The sequence below is a fragment of the Hydractinia symbiolongicarpus genome, chromosome 7 (genome assembly GCF_029227915.1).
Source record: "Hydractinia symbiolongicarpus strain clone_291-10 chromosome 7, HSymV2.1, whole genome shotgun sequence".
Lineage (NCBI taxonomy): Eukaryota > Metazoa > Cnidaria > Hydrozoa > Anthoathecata > Hydractiniidae > Hydractinia > Hydractinia symbiolongicarpus.
In genome coordinates this window covers 10,053,563-10,068,491 of record NC_079881.1, presented here as the reverse complement: position 1 = coordinate 10,068,491, position 14,929 = coordinate 10,053,563, and the positions used below count along the sequence as shown (strand labels likewise).

At 48.0% G+C, this 14,929-nt stretch overlaps 49 non-coding genes across 49 annotated transcripts; 7 read left to right on the top strand and 42 right to left on the bottom strand.

The window, feature by feature from the left end:
- Positions 1-122: 122 nt before the first annotated feature.
- Positions 123-194, bottom strand: Trnaq-cug (transfer RNA glutamine (anticodon CUG)). Its single transcript has one exon. It is a non-coding gene; the product is annotated as a tRNA-Gln (tRNA).
- Positions 195-234: 40 nt separating this feature from the next.
- On the bottom strand, positions 235-307 carry Trnav-aac (transfer RNA valine (anticodon AAC)). Its single transcript has one exon. It is a non-coding gene; the product is annotated as a tRNA-Val (tRNA).
- A 228-nt stretch (positions 308-535) lies between these two features.
- On the bottom strand, positions 536-608 carry Trnam-cau (transfer RNA methionine (anticodon CAU)). The gene has a single exon. It is a non-coding gene; the product is annotated as a tRNA-Met (tRNA).
- Positions 609-739: 131 nt separating this feature from the next.
- Trnar-ccg (transfer RNA arginine (anticodon CCG)) lies at positions 740-811 on the bottom strand. The gene has a single exon. It is a non-coding gene; the product is annotated as a tRNA-Arg (tRNA).
- Positions 812-851: 40 nt separating this feature from the next.
- Positions 852-924, bottom strand: Trnav-aac (transfer RNA valine (anticodon AAC)). Its single transcript has one exon. It is a non-coding gene; the product is annotated as a tRNA-Val (tRNA).
- A 228-nt stretch (positions 925-1,152) lies between these two features.
- On the bottom strand, positions 1,153-1,225 carry Trnam-cau (transfer RNA methionine (anticodon CAU)). The gene has a single exon. It is a non-coding gene; the product is annotated as a tRNA-Met (tRNA).
- Positions 1,226-1,468: 243 nt separating this feature from the next.
- Trnav-gac (transfer RNA valine (anticodon GAC)) lies at positions 1,469-1,541 on the bottom strand. Its single transcript has one exon. It is a non-coding gene; the product is annotated as a tRNA-Val (tRNA).
- Positions 1,542-1,769: 228 nt separating this feature from the next.
- On the bottom strand, positions 1,770-1,842 carry Trnam-cau (transfer RNA methionine (anticodon CAU)). Its single transcript has one exon. It is a non-coding gene; the product is annotated as a tRNA-Met (tRNA).
- A 131-nt stretch (positions 1,843-1,973) lies between these two features.
- Trnaq-cug (transfer RNA glutamine (anticodon CUG)) lies at positions 1,974-2,045 on the bottom strand. Its single transcript has one exon. It is a non-coding gene; the product is annotated as a tRNA-Gln (tRNA).
- A 40-nt stretch (positions 2,046-2,085) lies between these two features.
- Trnav-aac (transfer RNA valine (anticodon AAC)) lies at positions 2,086-2,158 on the bottom strand. Its single transcript has one exon. It is a non-coding gene; the product is annotated as a tRNA-Val (tRNA).
- Positions 2,159-2,702: 544 nt separating this feature from the next.
- Trnal-aag (transfer RNA leucine (anticodon AAG)) lies at positions 2,703-2,775 on the bottom strand. Its single transcript has one exon. It is a non-coding gene; the product is annotated as a tRNA-Leu (tRNA).
- Positions 2,776-3,207: 432 nt separating this feature from the next.
- Positions 3,208-3,279, bottom strand: Trnaq-cug (transfer RNA glutamine (anticodon CUG)). Its single transcript has one exon. It is a non-coding gene; the product is annotated as a tRNA-Gln (tRNA).
- Positions 3,280-3,319: 40 nt separating this feature from the next.
- Positions 3,320-3,392, bottom strand: Trnav-aac (transfer RNA valine (anticodon AAC)). The gene has a single exon. It is a non-coding gene; the product is annotated as a tRNA-Val (tRNA).
- Positions 3,393-3,824: 432 nt separating this feature from the next.
- Trnaq-cug (transfer RNA glutamine (anticodon CUG)) lies at positions 3,825-3,896 on the bottom strand. Its single transcript has one exon. It is a non-coding gene; the product is annotated as a tRNA-Gln (tRNA).
- A 40-nt stretch (positions 3,897-3,936) lies between these two features.
- Trnav-aac (transfer RNA valine (anticodon AAC)) lies at positions 3,937-4,009 on the bottom strand. The gene has a single exon. It is a non-coding gene; the product is annotated as a tRNA-Val (tRNA).
- A 91-nt stretch (positions 4,010-4,100) lies between these two features.
- Positions 4,101-4,173, top strand: Trnav-cac (transfer RNA valine (anticodon CAC)). The gene has a single exon. It is a non-coding gene; the product is annotated as a tRNA-Val (tRNA).
- Positions 4,174-4,717: 544 nt separating this feature from the next.
- Positions 4,718-4,790, top strand: Trnav-cac (transfer RNA valine (anticodon CAC)). Its single transcript has one exon. It is a non-coding gene; the product is annotated as a tRNA-Val (tRNA).
- A 380-nt stretch (positions 4,791-5,170) lies between these two features.
- On the bottom strand, positions 5,171-5,243 carry Trnav-aac (transfer RNA valine (anticodon AAC)). Its single transcript has one exon. It is a non-coding gene; the product is annotated as a tRNA-Val (tRNA).
- A 432-nt stretch (positions 5,244-5,675) lies between these two features.
- On the bottom strand, positions 5,676-5,747 carry Trnaq-cug (transfer RNA glutamine (anticodon CUG)). Its single transcript has one exon. It is a non-coding gene; the product is annotated as a tRNA-Gln (tRNA).
- A 40-nt stretch (positions 5,748-5,787) lies between these two features.
- Positions 5,788-5,860, bottom strand: Trnav-uac (transfer RNA valine (anticodon UAC)). The gene has a single exon. It is a non-coding gene; the product is annotated as a tRNA-Val (tRNA).
- A 544-nt stretch (positions 5,861-6,404) lies between these two features.
- Positions 6,405-6,477, bottom strand: Trnal-aag (transfer RNA leucine (anticodon AAG)). Its single transcript has one exon. It is a non-coding gene; the product is annotated as a tRNA-Leu (tRNA).
- Positions 6,478-6,909: 432 nt separating this feature from the next.
- Trnaq-cug (transfer RNA glutamine (anticodon CUG)) lies at positions 6,910-6,981 on the bottom strand. Its single transcript has one exon. It is a non-coding gene; the product is annotated as a tRNA-Gln (tRNA).
- Positions 6,982-7,021: 40 nt separating this feature from the next.
- Trnav-aac (transfer RNA valine (anticodon AAC)) lies at positions 7,022-7,094 on the bottom strand. Its single transcript has one exon. It is a non-coding gene; the product is annotated as a tRNA-Val (tRNA).
- A 544-nt stretch (positions 7,095-7,638) lies between these two features.
- Positions 7,639-7,711, bottom strand: Trnal-aag (transfer RNA leucine (anticodon AAG)). The gene has a single exon. It is a non-coding gene; the product is annotated as a tRNA-Leu (tRNA).
- Positions 7,712-8,143: 432 nt separating this feature from the next.
- Trnaq-cug (transfer RNA glutamine (anticodon CUG)) lies at positions 8,144-8,215 on the bottom strand. Its single transcript has one exon. It is a non-coding gene; the product is annotated as a tRNA-Gln (tRNA).
- A 40-nt stretch (positions 8,216-8,255) lies between these two features.
- Trnav-aac (transfer RNA valine (anticodon AAC)) lies at positions 8,256-8,328 on the bottom strand. The gene has a single exon. It is a non-coding gene; the product is annotated as a tRNA-Val (tRNA).
- A 432-nt stretch (positions 8,329-8,760) lies between these two features.
- Positions 8,761-8,832, bottom strand: Trnaq-cug (transfer RNA glutamine (anticodon CUG)). Its single transcript has one exon. It is a non-coding gene; the product is annotated as a tRNA-Gln (tRNA).
- Positions 8,833-8,872: 40 nt separating this feature from the next.
- On the bottom strand, positions 8,873-8,945 carry Trnav-aac (transfer RNA valine (anticodon AAC)). The gene has a single exon. It is a non-coding gene; the product is annotated as a tRNA-Val (tRNA).
- A 91-nt stretch (positions 8,946-9,036) lies between these two features.
- Trnav-cac (transfer RNA valine (anticodon CAC)) lies at positions 9,037-9,109 on the top strand. Its single transcript has one exon. It is a non-coding gene; the product is annotated as a tRNA-Val (tRNA).
- A 268-nt stretch (positions 9,110-9,377) lies between these two features.
- Trnaq-cug (transfer RNA glutamine (anticodon CUG)) lies at positions 9,378-9,449 on the bottom strand. Its single transcript has one exon. It is a non-coding gene; the product is annotated as a tRNA-Gln (tRNA).
- Positions 9,450-9,489: 40 nt separating this feature from the next.
- On the bottom strand, positions 9,490-9,562 carry Trnav-uac (transfer RNA valine (anticodon UAC)). The gene has a single exon. It is a non-coding gene; the product is annotated as a tRNA-Val (tRNA).
- Positions 9,563-9,994: 432 nt separating this feature from the next.
- Positions 9,995-10,066, bottom strand: Trnaq-cug (transfer RNA glutamine (anticodon CUG)). The gene has a single exon. It is a non-coding gene; the product is annotated as a tRNA-Gln (tRNA).
- Positions 10,067-10,106: 40 nt separating this feature from the next.
- On the bottom strand, positions 10,107-10,179 carry Trnav-uac (transfer RNA valine (anticodon UAC)). Its single transcript has one exon. It is a non-coding gene; the product is annotated as a tRNA-Val (tRNA).
- Positions 10,180-10,611: 432 nt separating this feature from the next.
- Positions 10,612-10,683, bottom strand: Trnaq-cug (transfer RNA glutamine (anticodon CUG)). The gene has a single exon. It is a non-coding gene; the product is annotated as a tRNA-Gln (tRNA).
- Positions 10,684-10,723: 40 nt separating this feature from the next.
- Positions 10,724-10,796, bottom strand: Trnav-uac (transfer RNA valine (anticodon UAC)). The gene has a single exon. It is a non-coding gene; the product is annotated as a tRNA-Val (tRNA).
- A 432-nt stretch (positions 10,797-11,228) lies between these two features.
- Trnaq-cug (transfer RNA glutamine (anticodon CUG)) lies at positions 11,229-11,300 on the bottom strand. The gene has a single exon. It is a non-coding gene; the product is annotated as a tRNA-Gln (tRNA).
- A 40-nt stretch (positions 11,301-11,340) lies between these two features.
- Trnal-aag (transfer RNA leucine (anticodon AAG)) lies at positions 11,341-11,413 on the bottom strand. The gene has a single exon. It is a non-coding gene; the product is annotated as a tRNA-Leu (tRNA).
- Positions 11,414-11,504: 91 nt separating this feature from the next.
- Positions 11,505-11,577, top strand: Trnav-cac (transfer RNA valine (anticodon CAC)). Its single transcript has one exon. It is a non-coding gene; the product is annotated as a tRNA-Val (tRNA).
- Positions 11,578-11,957: 380 nt separating this feature from the next.
- On the bottom strand, positions 11,958-12,030 carry Trnav-aac (transfer RNA valine (anticodon AAC)). Its single transcript has one exon. It is a non-coding gene; the product is annotated as a tRNA-Val (tRNA).
- A 91-nt stretch (positions 12,031-12,121) lies between these two features.
- Trnav-cac (transfer RNA valine (anticodon CAC)) lies at positions 12,122-12,194 on the top strand. The gene has a single exon. It is a non-coding gene; the product is annotated as a tRNA-Val (tRNA).
- Positions 12,195-12,462: 268 nt separating this feature from the next.
- Positions 12,463-12,534, bottom strand: Trnaq-cug (transfer RNA glutamine (anticodon CUG)). The gene has a single exon. It is a non-coding gene; the product is annotated as a tRNA-Gln (tRNA).
- A 40-nt stretch (positions 12,535-12,574) lies between these two features.
- Trnal-aag (transfer RNA leucine (anticodon AAG)) lies at positions 12,575-12,647 on the bottom strand. The gene has a single exon. It is a non-coding gene; the product is annotated as a tRNA-Leu (tRNA).
- Positions 12,648-12,738: 91 nt separating this feature from the next.
- Trnav-cac (transfer RNA valine (anticodon CAC)) lies at positions 12,739-12,811 on the top strand. The gene has a single exon. It is a non-coding gene; the product is annotated as a tRNA-Val (tRNA).
- Positions 12,812-13,190: 379 nt separating this feature from the next.
- On the bottom strand, positions 13,191-13,263 carry Trnav-aac (transfer RNA valine (anticodon AAC)). The gene has a single exon. It is a non-coding gene; the product is annotated as a tRNA-Val (tRNA).
- A 91-nt stretch (positions 13,264-13,354) lies between these two features.
- On the top strand, positions 13,355-13,427 carry Trnav-cac (transfer RNA valine (anticodon CAC)). The gene has a single exon. It is a non-coding gene; the product is annotated as a tRNA-Val (tRNA).
- A 681-nt stretch (positions 13,428-14,108) lies between these two features.
- On the bottom strand, positions 14,109-14,181 carry Trnam-cau (transfer RNA methionine (anticodon CAU)). Its single transcript has one exon. It is a non-coding gene; the product is annotated as a tRNA-Met (tRNA).
- Positions 14,182-14,312: 131 nt separating this feature from the next.
- Trnaq-cug (transfer RNA glutamine (anticodon CUG)) lies at positions 14,313-14,384 on the bottom strand. The gene has a single exon. It is a non-coding gene; the product is annotated as a tRNA-Gln (tRNA).
- A 40-nt stretch (positions 14,385-14,424) lies between these two features.
- Trnav-uac (transfer RNA valine (anticodon UAC)) lies at positions 14,425-14,497 on the bottom strand. Its single transcript has one exon. It is a non-coding gene; the product is annotated as a tRNA-Val (tRNA).
- A 228-nt stretch (positions 14,498-14,725) lies between these two features.
- Positions 14,726-14,798, bottom strand: Trnam-cau (transfer RNA methionine (anticodon CAU)). The gene has a single exon. It is a non-coding gene; the product is annotated as a tRNA-Met (tRNA).
- Between the last annotated feature and the right edge of the window lie 131 nt (positions 14,799-14,929).

Below are 14,929 nucleotides of genomic sequence, written 5' to 3'. Positions count from 1 at the left end.
TAATCCGATGCATTTCAGAAGAACGTTGTTATTACAATGTCTTCTTGCAAATGACTAAAATATTTGAAGTGCCGTTGCTTCCAAACGCCCAATAGGTGCTTCCGAGGCACAACTAACGGCACAGGTTCCACCGAGACTTGAACTCGGATCGCAGGATTCAGAGTCCTGAGTGCTAACCATTACACCATGGAACCTACAGAGGCTCTTCCGAGGTTCGCTTCGCGGAAACATCAATGATTCCGCCCGGGCTCGAACCAGGGACCTTGCGCGTGTTAAGCGCACGTGATAACCACTACACTACGGAATCTGGGAACTAACAAGCGACATGTTTTTGCTTTTTTCTCTAGCTTATTTAGCCTTGTATTGCTTTCCTTCGTCATAGGTTCCAAAATTCATTGGATTCCGTAGTGTAGCAGTTATCACGTGCGCTTCACACGCGCAAGGTCCCTAATTCGAGCCCGGGCGGAATCATTGTTGAGTTGCTAGTTTTGTAATAGGCGTCAAACATTTGATTCCCTGCGGCTTTTAAAAGCTTTGCCCTGTGTGAGGATCGAACTCACGACCTTCAGATTATGAGACTGACGCGCTGCCTACTGCGCTAACAAGGCACTGTGCCCTAATCCGATGCATTTCAGAAGAACGTTGTTATTACAATGTCTTCTTGCAATTGACTAAAATATTTCAAGTGCCGTTGCTTCCAAACGCCCAATAGGTGCTTCCGAGGCACAACTAACTGCACAGGTTCCACCGAGACTTGAACTCGGATCGCAGGATTCGGAGTTCTGAGTGCTAACCATTACACCATGGAACCTACAGAGGCTCTTCCGAGGTTCGCTTCGCGGAAACATCAATGATTCGGCCCGGGCTCGAACCGGGGACCTTGCGCGTGTTAAGCGCACGTGATAACCACTACACTACGGAATCTGGCAACTAACAAGCGACATGTTTTTGCTTTTTTCTCTAGCTATTTTAGCCTTGTATTGCTTTCCTTCGTCATAGGTTCCAAAATTCATTGGATTACGTAGTGTAGCGGTTATCACGTGCGCTTCACACGCGCAAGGTCCCTGGTTCGAGCCCGGGCGGAATCATTGTTGAGTTGCTAGTTTTGTAATAGGCGTCAAACATTTGATTCAGTGCGGCTTTTAAAAGCCTTGCCCTGTGTGAGGATCGAACTCACGACCTTCAGATTATGAGACTGACGCGCTGCCTACTGCGCTAACAAGGCACTGTGCCCTAATCCGATGCATTTCAGAAGAACGTTGTTATTACAATGTCTTCCTGCAAATGACTAAAATATTTGAAGTGCCGTTGCTTCCAAACGCCCAATAGGTGCTTCCGAGGCACAACTAATGGCACAGGTTCCACCGAGACTTGAACTCGGATCGCAGGATTCAGAGTCATGAGTGCTAACCATTACACCATGGAACCTACAGAGGCTCTTCCGAGGTTCGCTTCGCGGAAACATCAATGATTCCGCCCGGGCTCGAACCGGGGACCTTGCGCGTGTCAAGCGCACGGGATAACCACTACACTACGGAATCTGGCAACTAACAAGCGACATGTTTTTGCTTTTTTCTCTAGCTATTTTAGCCTTGTATTGCTTTCCTTAGTCATAGGTTCCAAAATTCATTGGATTCCGTAGTGTAGCGGTTATCACGTGCGCTTCACACGCGCAAGGTCCCCGGTTCGAGCCCGTTCGGAATCATTGTTGAGTTGCTAGTTTTGTAATAGGCGTCAAACATTTGATTCACTGCGGCTTTTAAAAGCCTTGCCCTGTGTGAGGATCGAACTCACGACCTTCAGATTATGAGACTGACGCGCTGCCTACTGCGCTAACAAGGCACTGTGCCCGAATCCGATGCATTTCAGAAGAACGTTGTTATTACAATGTCTTCTTGCAAATGACTAAAATATTTCAAGTGCCGTTGCTTCCAAACGCCCAATAGGTGCTTCCGAAGCACAACTAACGGCACAGGTTCCACCGAGACTTGAACTCGGATCGCAGGATTCAGAGTCCTGAGTGCTAACCATTACACTATGGAACCTACAGAGGCTCTTCCGAGGTTCGCTTCGCGGAACCATCAATGATTCCGCCCGGGCTCGAACCGGGGACCTTGCGCGTGTTAAGCGCACGTGATAACCACTACACTACGGAATCTGGCAACTAACAAGCGACATGTTTTTGCTTTTTTCTCTAGCTATTTTAGCCTTGTATTACTTTCCTTCGTCATAGGTTCCAAAATTCATTGGATTCCGTAGAGTAGCGGTTATCACGTGCGCTTCACACGCCCAAGGTCCCCGGTTCGAGCCCGGGCGGAATCATTGTTGAGTTGCTAGTTTTGTAATAGGCGTCAAACATTTGATTCACTGCGGCTTTTAAAAGCCTTGCCCTGTGTGAGGACCGAACTCACGACCTTCAGATTATGAGAGTGACGCGCTGCCTACTGCGCTAACAAGGTACTGTGCCCTAATCCGATGCATTTTAGAAGAACGTTGTTATTACAATGTCTTCTTGCAAATGACTAAAATATTTCAAGTGCCGTTGCTTCCAAACGCCCAATAAGTGCTTCCCAGGCACAACTAGTGGCACAGGTTCCACGGAGACTTGAACTAGGATCGTAGGATTCAGAGTCCTGAGTGCTAACCATTACACTATGGAACCTACAGAGGCTCTTCCGAGGTTCGCTTCGCGGAACCATCAATGATTCCGCCCGGGCTCGAACCGGGGACCTTGCGCGTCTTAAGCGCACGTGATAACCACTACACTACGGAATCTGGCAACTAACAAGCGACATGTTTTTGCTTTTTTCTCTAGCTATTTTAACCTTGTATTGCTTTCCTTCGTCATAGGTTCCAAAATTCATTGGATTCCGTAGTGTAGCAGTTATCACGTGCGCTTCACACGCGCAAGGTCCCCGGTTCGAGCCCGGGCGCAATCATTGTTGAGTTGCTAGTTTTGTAATAGGCGTCAAACATTTGATTCACTGCGGCTTTTAAAAGCCTTGCACTGTGTGAGGATCGAACTCACGACCTTCAGATTATGAGACTGACGGGCTGCCTACTGCGCTAACAAGGCACTGTGCCCTAATCCGATGCATTTCAGAAGAACGTTGTTATTAAAATGTCTTCTTGCAAATGACTAAAATATTTGAAGTGCCGTTGCTTCCAAACGCCCAATAGGTGCTTCCGAGGCACAACTAACTGCACAGGTTCCACCGAGACTTGAACTCGGATCGCAGGATTCAGAGTCCTGAGTGCTAACCATTACACCATGGAACCTACAGAGGCTCTTCCGAGGTTCGCTTCGCGGAAACATCAATGATTCCGCCCGGGCTCGAACCGGGGACCTTGCGCGTGTTAAGCGCACGTGATAACCACTACACTACGGAATCTGGCAACTAACAAGCGACATGTTTTTGCTTTTTTCTCTAGCTAATTTAGCCTTGTATTGCTTTCCTTCGTCATAGGTTCCAAAATTCATTGGATTCCGTAGTGTAGCGGTTATCACGTGCGCTTCACACGCGCAAGGTCCCCGGTTCGAGCCCGGGCGGAATAATTGTTGAGGTGCTAGTTTTGTAATAGGCGTCAAACATTTAATTCACTGCGGCTTTTAAAAGCCTTGCCCTGTGTGAGGATCGAACACACAACCTTCAGATTATGAGACTGACGCGCTGCCTACTGTGCTAACAAGGCACTGTGCCCTAATCCGATGCATTTCAGAAGAACGTTGTTATTACAATGTCTTCTTGCAAATGACTAAAATATTTGAAGTGCCGTTGCTTCCAAACGCCCAATAGGTGCTTCCGAGGCACAACTAACGGCACAGGTTCCACCAAGACTTGAACTCGGACCGCAGGATTCAGAGTCCTGAGTGCTAACCATTACACCATGGAACCCACAGAGGCTCTTCCGAGGTTCGCTTCGCGGAAACATCAATGATTCCGCCCGGGCTCGAACCGGGGACCTTGCGCGTGTTAAGTGCACGTGATAACCACTACACTGCGGAATCTGCCAACTAACAAGCGACATGTTTTTGCTTTTTTCTCTAGCTATTTTAGCCTTGTATTGCTTTCCTTCGTCATCGGTTCCAAAATTCATTGGATTCCGTAGTGTAGCGGTTATCACGTGCGCTTCACACGCGCAAGGTCCCCGGTTCGAGCCCGGGCGGAGTCATTGTTGAGTTGCTAGTTTTGTAATAGGCGTCAAACATTTGATTCACTGCGGCTTTTAAAAGCCTTGCCCTGTGTGAGGATCGAACTCACGACCTTCAGATTATGAGACGGACGCGCTGCCTACTGCCCTAACAAGGCACTGTGCCCTAATCCGATGCATTTCAGAAGAACGTTGTTATTACAATGTCTTCTTGCAAATGACTAAAATATTTGAAGTGCCGTTGCTTCCAAACGCCCAATAGGTGCTTCCGAGGCACAACTAAGGGCACAGGTTCCACCGAGACTTGAACTAGGATCGCAGGATTCAGAGTCCTGAGTGCTAACCATTACACCATGGAACCTACAGAGGCTCTTCCGAGGTTCGCTTCCCGGAAACATCAATGATTCCGCCCGGGCTCAAACCGGGGACATTGCGCGTGTTTAGCGCACGTGATAACCACTACACTACGGAATCTGGCAACTAAAAAGCGACATGTTTTTGCTTTTACCTCTAGCTATTTTAGGCTTGTATTGCTTTCCTTCGTCATAGGTTCCAAAATTCATTGGATTCCGTAGTGTAGCGGTTATCACGTGCGCTTCACACGCGCAAGATCCCCGGTTCGAGCCCGGGCGGAATCATTGTTGAGTTGCTAGTTCTGTAATAGGCGTCGAACATTTGATTCGCTGCGGCTTTTAAAAGCCTTGCCCCGTGTGAGGATCGAATTCACGGCCTTCAGATCATGAGTTTGACGCGCTGCCTACTGCGCTAACAAGGCACTGTGCACTAATCTGATGCATTTCAGAAGAACGTTGTTATTACAATGTCTTCTTGCAAATGACTAAAATATTTGAAGTGCCGTTGCTTCCAAACGCCCAATAGGTGCTTCCGAGGCACAAATAACGGCACAGGTTCCACCGAGACTTGAACTTGGATCGCAGGATTCAGAGTCCTGAGTGCTAACCATTACACCATGAAACCTACAGAGGCTCTTCCGAGGTTCGCTTCACGGAAACATCAATGATTCCGCCCGGGCTCGAACCGGGGACCTTGCGCGTGTTAAGCGCACGTGATAACCACTACACTACGGAATCTGGCAACTAACAAGCGACATGTTTTTGCTTTTTTCTCTAGCTATTTTAGCCTTGTATTGCTTTCCTTTGTCATCGGTTCCAAAATTCATTGGATTCCGTAGTGTAGCGGTTATCACGTGCGCTTCACACGCCCCAGGTCCCCGGTTCGAGCCCGGGCAGAATCATTGTTGAGTTGCTACTTTTGTAATAGGCGTCAAACATTTGATTCACTGCGGCTTTTAAAAGCCTAGCCCTATGTGAGGATTGAACTCACGACCTTCAGATTATGAGACTGACGCGCTGCCTACTGCGCTAACAAAGCACTGTGCCCTAATCCGATGCATTTCAGAAGAACGTTGTTATTACAATGTCTTCTTACAAATGACTAAAATATTTGAAGTGCCGTTGCTTCCAAACGCCCAATAGGTGCTTCCGAGGCACAAATAACGGCACAGGTTCCACCGAGACTTGAACTCGGATCGCAGGATTCAGAGTCCTGAGTGCTAACCATTACACCATGGAACCTACAGAGGCTCTTCCGAGGTTCGCTTCGCGGAAACATCAATGATTCCGCCCGGGCTCGAACCGGGGACCTTGCGCGGGTAAAGCGCACGTGATAACCACTACACTACGGAATCTGGTAACTAAAAAGCGACATGTTTTTGCTTTTTTCTCCAGCTATTTTAGCCTTGTATTGCTTTCCTTCGTCATAGGTTCCAAAATTCATTGGATTCCGTAGTGTAACGGTTATCACGTGCCCTTCACACGCGCAAGGTCCCCGGTTCGAGCCCGGGCGGAATCATTGTTGAGTTGCTAGTTTTGTAATAGGCGTCAAACATTTGATTCACTGCGGCTTTTAAAAGCCTTGCCCTGTGTGAGGATCGAACTCACGCCCTTCAGATTATGAGACTGAAGCGCTGCCTACTGCGCTAACAAGGCACTGTGCCCTAATCCGATGCATTTTAGAAGAACGTTGTTATTACAATGTCTTCTTGCAAATGACTAAAATATTTCAAGTGCCGTTGCTTCCAAACGCCCAATAAGTCCTTCCGAGGCACAACTAGTGGCACAGGTTCCACGGAGACTTGAACTAGGATCGTAGGATTCAGAGTCCTGAGTGCTAACCATTACACTATGGAACCTACAGAGGCTCTTCCGAGGTTCGCTTCGCGGAACCATCAATGATTCCGCCCGGGCTCGAACCGGGGACCTTGCGCGTCTTAAGCGCACGTGATAACCACTACACTACGGAATCTGGCAACTAACAAGCGACATGTTTTTGCTTTTTTCTCTAGCTATTTTAACCTTGTATTGCTTTCCTTCGTCATAGGTTCCAAAATTCATTGGATTCCGTAGTGTAGCAGTTATCACGTGCGCTTCACACGCGCAAGGTCCCCGGTTCGAGCCCGGGCGGAATCATTGTTGAGTTGCTAGTTTTGTAATAGGCGTCAAACATTTGATTCACTGCGGCTTTTAAAAGCCTTGCCCTGTGTGAGGATCGAACTCACGACCTTCAGATTATGAGACTGACGGGCTGCCTACTGCGCTAACAAGGCACTGTGCCCTAATTCGATGCATTTCAGAAGAACGTTGTTATTAAAATGTCTTCTTGCAAATGACTAAAATATTTGAAGTGCCGTTGCTTCCAAACGCCCAATAGGTGCTTCCGAGGCACAACTAACTGCACAGGTTCCACCGAGACTTGAACTCGGATCGCAGGATTCAGAGTCCTGAGTGCTAACCATTACACCATGGAACCTACAGAGGCTCTTCCGAGGTTCGCTTCGCGGAAACATCAATGATTCCGCCCGGGCTCGAACCGGGGACCTTGCGCGTGTTAAGCGCACGTGATAGCCACTACACTACGGAATCTGGCAACTAACAAGCGACATGTTTTTGCTTTTTTCTCTAGCTATTTTAGCCTTGTATTGCTTTCCTTCGTCATAGGTTCCAAAATTCATTGGATTCCGTAGTGTAGCGGTTATCACGTGCGCTTCACACGCGCAAGGTCCCCGGTTCGAGCCCGGGCGGAATAATTGTTGAGGTGCTAGTTTTGTAATAGGCGTCAAACATTTAATTCACTGCGGCTTTTAAAAGCCTTGCCCTGTGTGAGGATCGAACACACGACCTTCAGATTATGAGACTGACGCGCTGCCTACTGCGCTAACAAGGCACTGTGCCCTAATCCGATGCATTTTAGAAGAACGTTGTTATTACAATGTCTTCTTGCAAATGACTAAAATATTTCAAGTGCCGTTGCTTCCAAACGCCCAATAAGTCCTTCCGAGGCACAACTAGTGGCACAGGTTCCACGGAGACTTGAACTAGGATCGTAGGATTCAGAGTCCTGAGTGCTAACCATTACACTATGGAACCTACAGAGGCTCTTCCGAGGTTCGCTTCGCGGAACCATCAATGATTCCGCCCGGGCTCGAACCGGGGACCTTGCGCGTCTTAAGCGCACGTGATAACCACTACACTACGGAATCTGGCAACTAACAAGCGACATGTTTTTGCTTTTTTCTCTAGCTATTTTAACCTTGTATTGCTTTCCTTCGTCATAGGTTCCAAAATTCATTGGATTCCGTAGTGTAGCAGTTATCACGTGCGCTTCACACGCGCAAGGTCCCCGGTTCGAGCCCGGGCGGAATCATTGTTGAGTTGCTAGTTTTGTAATAGGCGTCAAACATTTGATTCACTGCGGCTTTTAAAAGCCTTGCCCTGTGTGAGGATCGAACTCACGACCTTCAGATTATGAGACTGACGGGCTGCCTACTGCGCTAACAAGGCACTGTGCCCTAATCCGATGCATTTCAGAAGAACGTTGTTATTAAAATGTCTTCTTGCAAATGACTAAAATATTTGAAGTGCCGTTGCTTCCAAACGCCCAATAGGTGCTTCCGAGGCACAACTAACTGCACAGGTTCCACCGAGACTTGAACTCGGATCGCAGGATTCAGAGTCCTGAGTGCTAACCATTACACCATGGAACCTACAGAGGCTCTTCCGAGGTTCGCTTCGCGGAAACATCAATGATTCCGCCCGGGCTCGAACCGGGGACCTTGCGCGTGTTAAGCGCACGTGATAACCACTACACTACGGAATCTGGCAACTAACAAGCGACATGTTTTTGCTTTTTTCTCTAGCTATTTTAGCCTTGTATTGCTTTCCTTCGTCATAGGTTCCAAAATTCATTGGATTCCGTAGTGTAGCGGTTATCACGTGCGCTTCACACGCGCAAGGTCCCCGGTTCGAGCCCGGGCGGAATAATTGTTGAGGTGCTAGTTTTGTAATAGGCGTCAAACATTTAATTCACTGCGGCTTTTAAAAGCCTTGCCCTGTGTGAGGATCGAACACACGACCTTCAGATTATGAGACTGACGCGCTGCCTACTGCGCTAACAAGGCACTGTGCCCTAATCCGATGCATTTCAGAAGAACGTTGTTATTACAATGTCTTCTTGCAAATGACTAAAATATTTGAAGTGCCGTTGCTTCCAAACGCCCAATAGGTGCTTCCGAGGCACAACTAACGGCACAGGTTCCACCAAGACTTGAACTCGGACCGCAGGATTCAGAGTCCTGAGTGCTAACCATTACACCATGGAACCCACAGAGGCTCTTCCGAGGTTCGCTTCCCGGAAACATCAATGATTCCGCCCGGGCTCAAACCGGGGACATTGCGCGTGTTAAGCGCGCGTGATAACCACTACACTACGGAATCTGGCAACTAAAAAGCGACATGTTTTTGCTTTTACCTCTAGCTATTTTAGGCTTGTATTGCTTTCCTTCGTCATAGGTTCCAAAATTCATTGGATTCCGTAGTGTAGCGGTTATCACGTGCGCTTCACACGCGCAAGATCCCCGGTTCGAGCCCGGGCGGAATCATTGTTGAGTTGCTAGTTCTGTAATAGGCGTCGAACATTTGATTCGCTGCGGCTTTTAAAAGCCTTGCCCCGTGTGAGGATCGAATTCACGGCCTTCAGATCATGAGTTTGACGCGCTGCCTACTGCGCTAACAAGGCACTGTGCACTAATCTGATGCATTTCAGAAGAACGTTGTTATTACAATGTCTTCTTGCAAATGACTAAAATATTTGAAGTGCCGTTGCTTCCAAACGCCCAATAGGTGCTTCCGAGGCACAAATAACGGCACAGGTTCCACCGAGACTTGAACTCGGATCGCAGGATTCAGAGTCCTGAGTGCTAACCATTACACCATGGAACCTACAGAGGCTCTTCCGAGGTTCGCTTCGCGGAAACATCAATGATTCCGCCCGGGCTCGAACCGGGGACCTTGCGCGGGTAAAGCGCACGTGATAACCACTACACTACGGAATCTGGTAACTAAAAAGCGACATGTTTTTGCTTTTTTCTCCAGCTATTTTAGCCTTGTATTGCTTTCCTTCGTCATAGGTTCCAAAATTCATTGGATTCCGTAGTGTAACGGTTATCACGTGCCCTTCACACGCGCAAGGTCCCCGGTTCGAGCCCGGGCGGAATCATTGTTAAGTTGCTAGTTTTGTAATAGGCGTCAAACATTTGATTCACTGCGGCTTTTAAAAGCCTTGCCCTGTGTGAGGATCGAACTCACGCCCTTCAGATTATGAGACTGAAGCGCTGCCTACTGCGCTAACAAGGCACTGTGCCCTAATCCGATGCATTTCAGAATAACGTTGTTACTACAATGTCTTCTTGCAAATGACTAAAATATTTGAAGTGCCGTTGCTTCCAAACGCCCAATAGGTGCTTCCGAGGCACAACTAACGGCACAGGTTCCACCGAGACTTGAACTCGGATCGCAAGATTCAGAGTCCTGAGTGCTAACCATTGCACCATGGAACCTACAGAGGCTCTTCCGAGGTTCGCTTCGCGGAAACATCAATGATTCCGCCTGGCCTCGAACCGGGGACCTTGCGCGTGTAAAGCGCACGTGATAACCACTACACTACGGAATCTGGCAACTAACAAGCGACATGTTTTTGCTTTTTTCTCTAGCTATTTTAGCCTTGTATTGCTTTCCTTCGTCATAGGTTCCAAAATTCATTGGATTACGTAGTGTAGCGGTTATCACGTGCGCTTCACACGCGCAAGGTCCCCGGTTCGAGCTCGGGCGGAATCATTGCTGAGTTGCTAGTTTTGTAATAGCCGTCAAACATTTGATCCACTGCAGCTTTTAAAAGCCTTGCCCTGTGTGAGGGTCGAACTCACGACCTTCAGATTATGAGACTGACGCGCTGCCTACTGCACTAACAAGGCACTGTGCCCTAATCCGATGCATTTTAGAAAAACGTTGTTATTACAATGTCTTCTTGCAAATGACTAAAATATTTGAAGTGCCGTTGCTTCCAAACGCCCAATAGGTGCTTCCGAGGCACAAATAACGGCACAGGTTCCACCGAGACTTGAACTCGGATCGCAGGATTCAGAGTCCTGAGTGCTAACCATTACGCCATGGAACCTACAGAGGCTCTTCCGAGGTTCGCTTCGCAGAAACATCAATGATTCCGCCCGGGCTCGGACCGGGGACCTTGCGCGTGTAAAGCGCACGTGATAACCACTACACTACGGAATCTGGCAACTAACAAGCGACATGTTTTTGCTTTTTTCTCTAGCTATTTTAGCCTTGTATTGCTTTCCTTCGTCATAGGTTCCAAAATTCATTGGATTACGTAGTGTAGCGGTTATCACGTGCGCTTCACACGCGCAAGGTCCCCGGTTCGAGCTCGGGCGGAATCATTGTTGAGTTGCTAGTTTTGTAATAGGCGTCAAACATTTGATTCACTGCGGCTTTTAAAAGCCTTGCCCTGTGTGAGGATCGAACTCACGACCTTCAAATTATGAGACTGACGCGCTGCCTACTGCGCTAACAAGGCACTGTGCCCTAATCCGATGCATTTCAGAAGAACATTGTTATTACAATGTCTTCTTGCAAATGACTAAAATATTTGAAGTGCCGTTGCTTCCAAACGCCCAATAGGTGCTTCCGAGGCACAAATAACGGCACAGGTTCCACCGAGACTTGAACTCGGATCCCAAGATTCAGAGTCCTGAGTGCTAACCATTACACCATGGAACCTATGGAGGCTCTTCCGAGGTTCGCTTCGCGGAAACATCAATGATTCCGCCCGGGCTCGAACCGGGGAGCTTGCGCGTCTTAAGCGCACGTGATAACCACTACACTACGGAATCTGGCAACTAACAAGCGACATGTTTTTGCTTTTTTCTCTAGCTATTTTAGCCTTGTATTGCTTTCCTTCGTCATAGGTTCCAAAATTCATTGGATTCCGTAGTGTAGCGGTTATCACGTGCGCTTCACACGCGCAAGGTTCCCGGTTCGAGCCCGGGCGGAATCATTGTTGAGTTGCTAGTTTTGTTATAGGCGTCAAACATTTGATTCACTGCGGCTTTTGAAAGCCTTGCCCTGTGTGAGGATCGAACTCACGACCTTCAGATTATGAGACTGACGCACTGCCTACTGCAGTAACAAGGCACTGTGCCCTAGTCCGATGCATTTCAGAAGAACGTTGTTATTACAATGTCTTCTTGCAAATGACTAAAATATTTGAAGTGCCGTTGCTTCCAAACGCCCAATAGGTGCTTCCGAGGCACAACTAACGGCACAGGTTCCACCGAGACTTGAACTAGGATCGCAGGATTCAGAGTCCTGAGTGCTAACCATTACACTATGGAACCTACAGAGGCTCTTCCGAGGTTCGCTTCCCGGAAACATCAATGATTCCGCCCGGGCACGAACCGGGGACCTTGCGCGTGTTAAGCGCACGTGATAACCACTGCACTACGGAATCTGGCAACTAAAAAGCGACATGTTTTTGCTTTTACCTCTAGCTATTTTAGCCTTGTATTGCTTTCCTTCGTCATAGGTTCCAAAATTCATTGGATTCCGTAGTGTAGCGGTTATCACGTGCGCTTCACACGCGCAAGGTCCCCGGTTCGAGCCCGGGCGGAATCATTGTTGAGTTGCTAGTTTTGTAATAGGCGTCAAACATTTGATTTACTGCGGCTTTAAAAAGCCTTGCCATGTGTGAGGATCGAAATCACGACCTTCAGATTATGAGACTGACGCGCTGCCTACTGCGCTAACAAGGCACTGTGCCCTAATCCGATGCATTTCAGAAGAACGTTGTTATTACAATGTCTTCTTGCAAATGACTAAAATATTTGAAGTGCCGTTGCTTCCAAACGCCCAATAGGTGCTTCCGAGGCACAAATAACGGCACAGGTTCCACCGAGACTTGAACTCGGATCCCAAGATTCAGAGTCCTGAGTGCTAACCATTACACCATGGAACCTATGGAGGCTCTTCCGAGGTTCGCTTCGCGGAAACATCAATGATTCCGCCCAGGCTCGAACCGGGGAGCTTGCGCGTCTTAAGCGCACGTGATAACCACTACACTACGGAATCTGGCAACTAACAAGCGACATGTTTTTGCTTTTTTCTCTAGCTATTTTAGCCTTGTATTGCTTTCCTTCGTCATAGGTTCCAAAATTCATTGGATTCCGTAGTGTAGCGGTTATCACGTGCGCTTCACACGCGCAAGGTTCCCGGTTCGAGCCCGGGCGGAATCATTGTTGAGTTGCTAGTTTTGTTATAGGCGTCAAACATTTGATTGACTGCGGCTTTTGAAAGCCTTGCCCTGTGTGAGGATCGAACTCACGACCTTCAGCTATGAGACTGACGCACTGCCTACTGCAGTAACAAGGCACTGTGCCCTAGTCCGATGCATTTCAGAAGAACGTTGTTATTACAATGTCTTCTTGCAAATGACTAAAATATTTGAAGTGCCGTTGCTTCCAAACGCCCAATAGGTGCTTCCGAGGCACAACTAACGGCACAGGTTCCACCGAGACTTGAACTAGGATCGCAGGATTCAGAGTCCTGAGTGCTAACCATTACACTATGGAACCTACAGAGGCTCTTCCGAGGTTCGCTTCCCGGAAACATCAATGATTCCGCCCGGGCACGAACCGGGGACCTTGCGCGTGTTAAGCGCACGTGATAACCACTGCACTACGGAATCTGGCAACTAAAAAGCGACATGTTTTTGCTTTTACCTCTAGCTATTTTAGCCTTGTATTGCTTTCCTTCGTCATAGGTTCCAAAATTCATTGGATTCCGTAGTGTAGCGGTTATCACGTGCGCTTCACACGCGCAAGGTCCCCGGTTCGAGCCCGGGCGGAATCATTGTTGAGTTGCTAGTTTTGTAATAGGCGTCAAACATTTGATTTACTGCGGCTTTAAAAAGCCTTGCCATGTGTGAGGATCGAACTCACGACCTTCAGATTATGAGACTGACGCGCTGCCTACTGCGCTAACAAGGCACTGTGCCCTAATCCGATGCATTTCAGAAGAACGTTGTTATTACAATGTCTTCTTGCAAATGACTAAAATATTTGAAGTGCCGTTGCTTCCAAACGCCCAATAGGTGCTTCCGAGGCACAAATAACGGCACAGGTTCCACTGAGGCTTGAACTCGGATCGCAGGATTCAGAGTCCTGAGTGCTAACCATTACACCATGGAACCTACAGAGGCTCTTCCGAGGTTCGCTTCGCGGAAAAATCAATGATTCCGCCCGGGCTCTAACCGGGGACCTTGCACGTGTAAAGCGCACGTGATAAGCACTACACTACGGAATCTGGCAACTAACAAGCGACATGTTTTTGCTTTTTTCTCTAGCTATTTTAGCCTTGTATTGCTTTCCTTCGTCATAGGTTCCAAAATTCATTGGATTCCGTAGTGTAGCGGTTATCACGTGCGCTTCACACGCGCAAGGTCCCCGGTTCGAGCCGGGGCGGAATCATTGTTGAGTTGCTAGTTTTGTAATAGGCGTCAAAAATTTGAGTCTCTGCGGCTTTTAAAAGCCTTGCCCTGTGTGAGGATCGAACTCACGACCTTCAGATTATGAGACTGACGCGCTGCCTACTGCGCTAACAAGGCACTGTGCCCTAATCCGATGCATTTCAGAAGAACGTTGTTATTACAATGTCTTCTTGCAAATGACTAAAATATTTGAAGTGCCGTTGCTTCCAAACGCCCAATAGGTGCTTCCCAGGCACAAATAACTGCACAGGTTCCACCGAGACTTGAACTCGGATCGCAGGATTCAGAGTCCTGAGTGCTAACCATTACACCATGGAACCTACAGAGGCTCTTCCGAGGTTCGCTTCGCGGAAACATCAATGATTCCGCCCGGGCTCGAACCGGGGACCTTGCGCGTGTAAAGCGCACGTGATACCCACTACACTACGGAATCTGGCACCTAAGAAGCGACATGTTTTTGCTTTTTTCTCTAGCTATTTTAGCCTTGTATTGCTTTCCTTCGTCATAGGTTCCAAAATTCATTGGATTCCGTAGTGTAGCGGTTATCACGTGCGCTTCACACGCGCAAGCTCCCCGGTTCGAGCCCGGGCGGAATCATTGTTGAGTTGCTAGTTTTGTAATAGGCGTCAAACATTTGATTCACTGCGGCTTTTAAAAGCCTTGCCCTGTGTGAGGATCGAACTCACGACCTTCAGATTATGAGACTGACGCGCTGCCTACTGCGCTAACAAGGCACTGTGCCCTAATCCGATGCATTTCAGAAGAACGTTGTTATTACAATGTCTTCTTGCAAATGACTAAAATATTTGAAGTGCCGTTGCTTCCAAACGCCCAATAGGTGCTTTCGAGGCACAAATAACGGCAC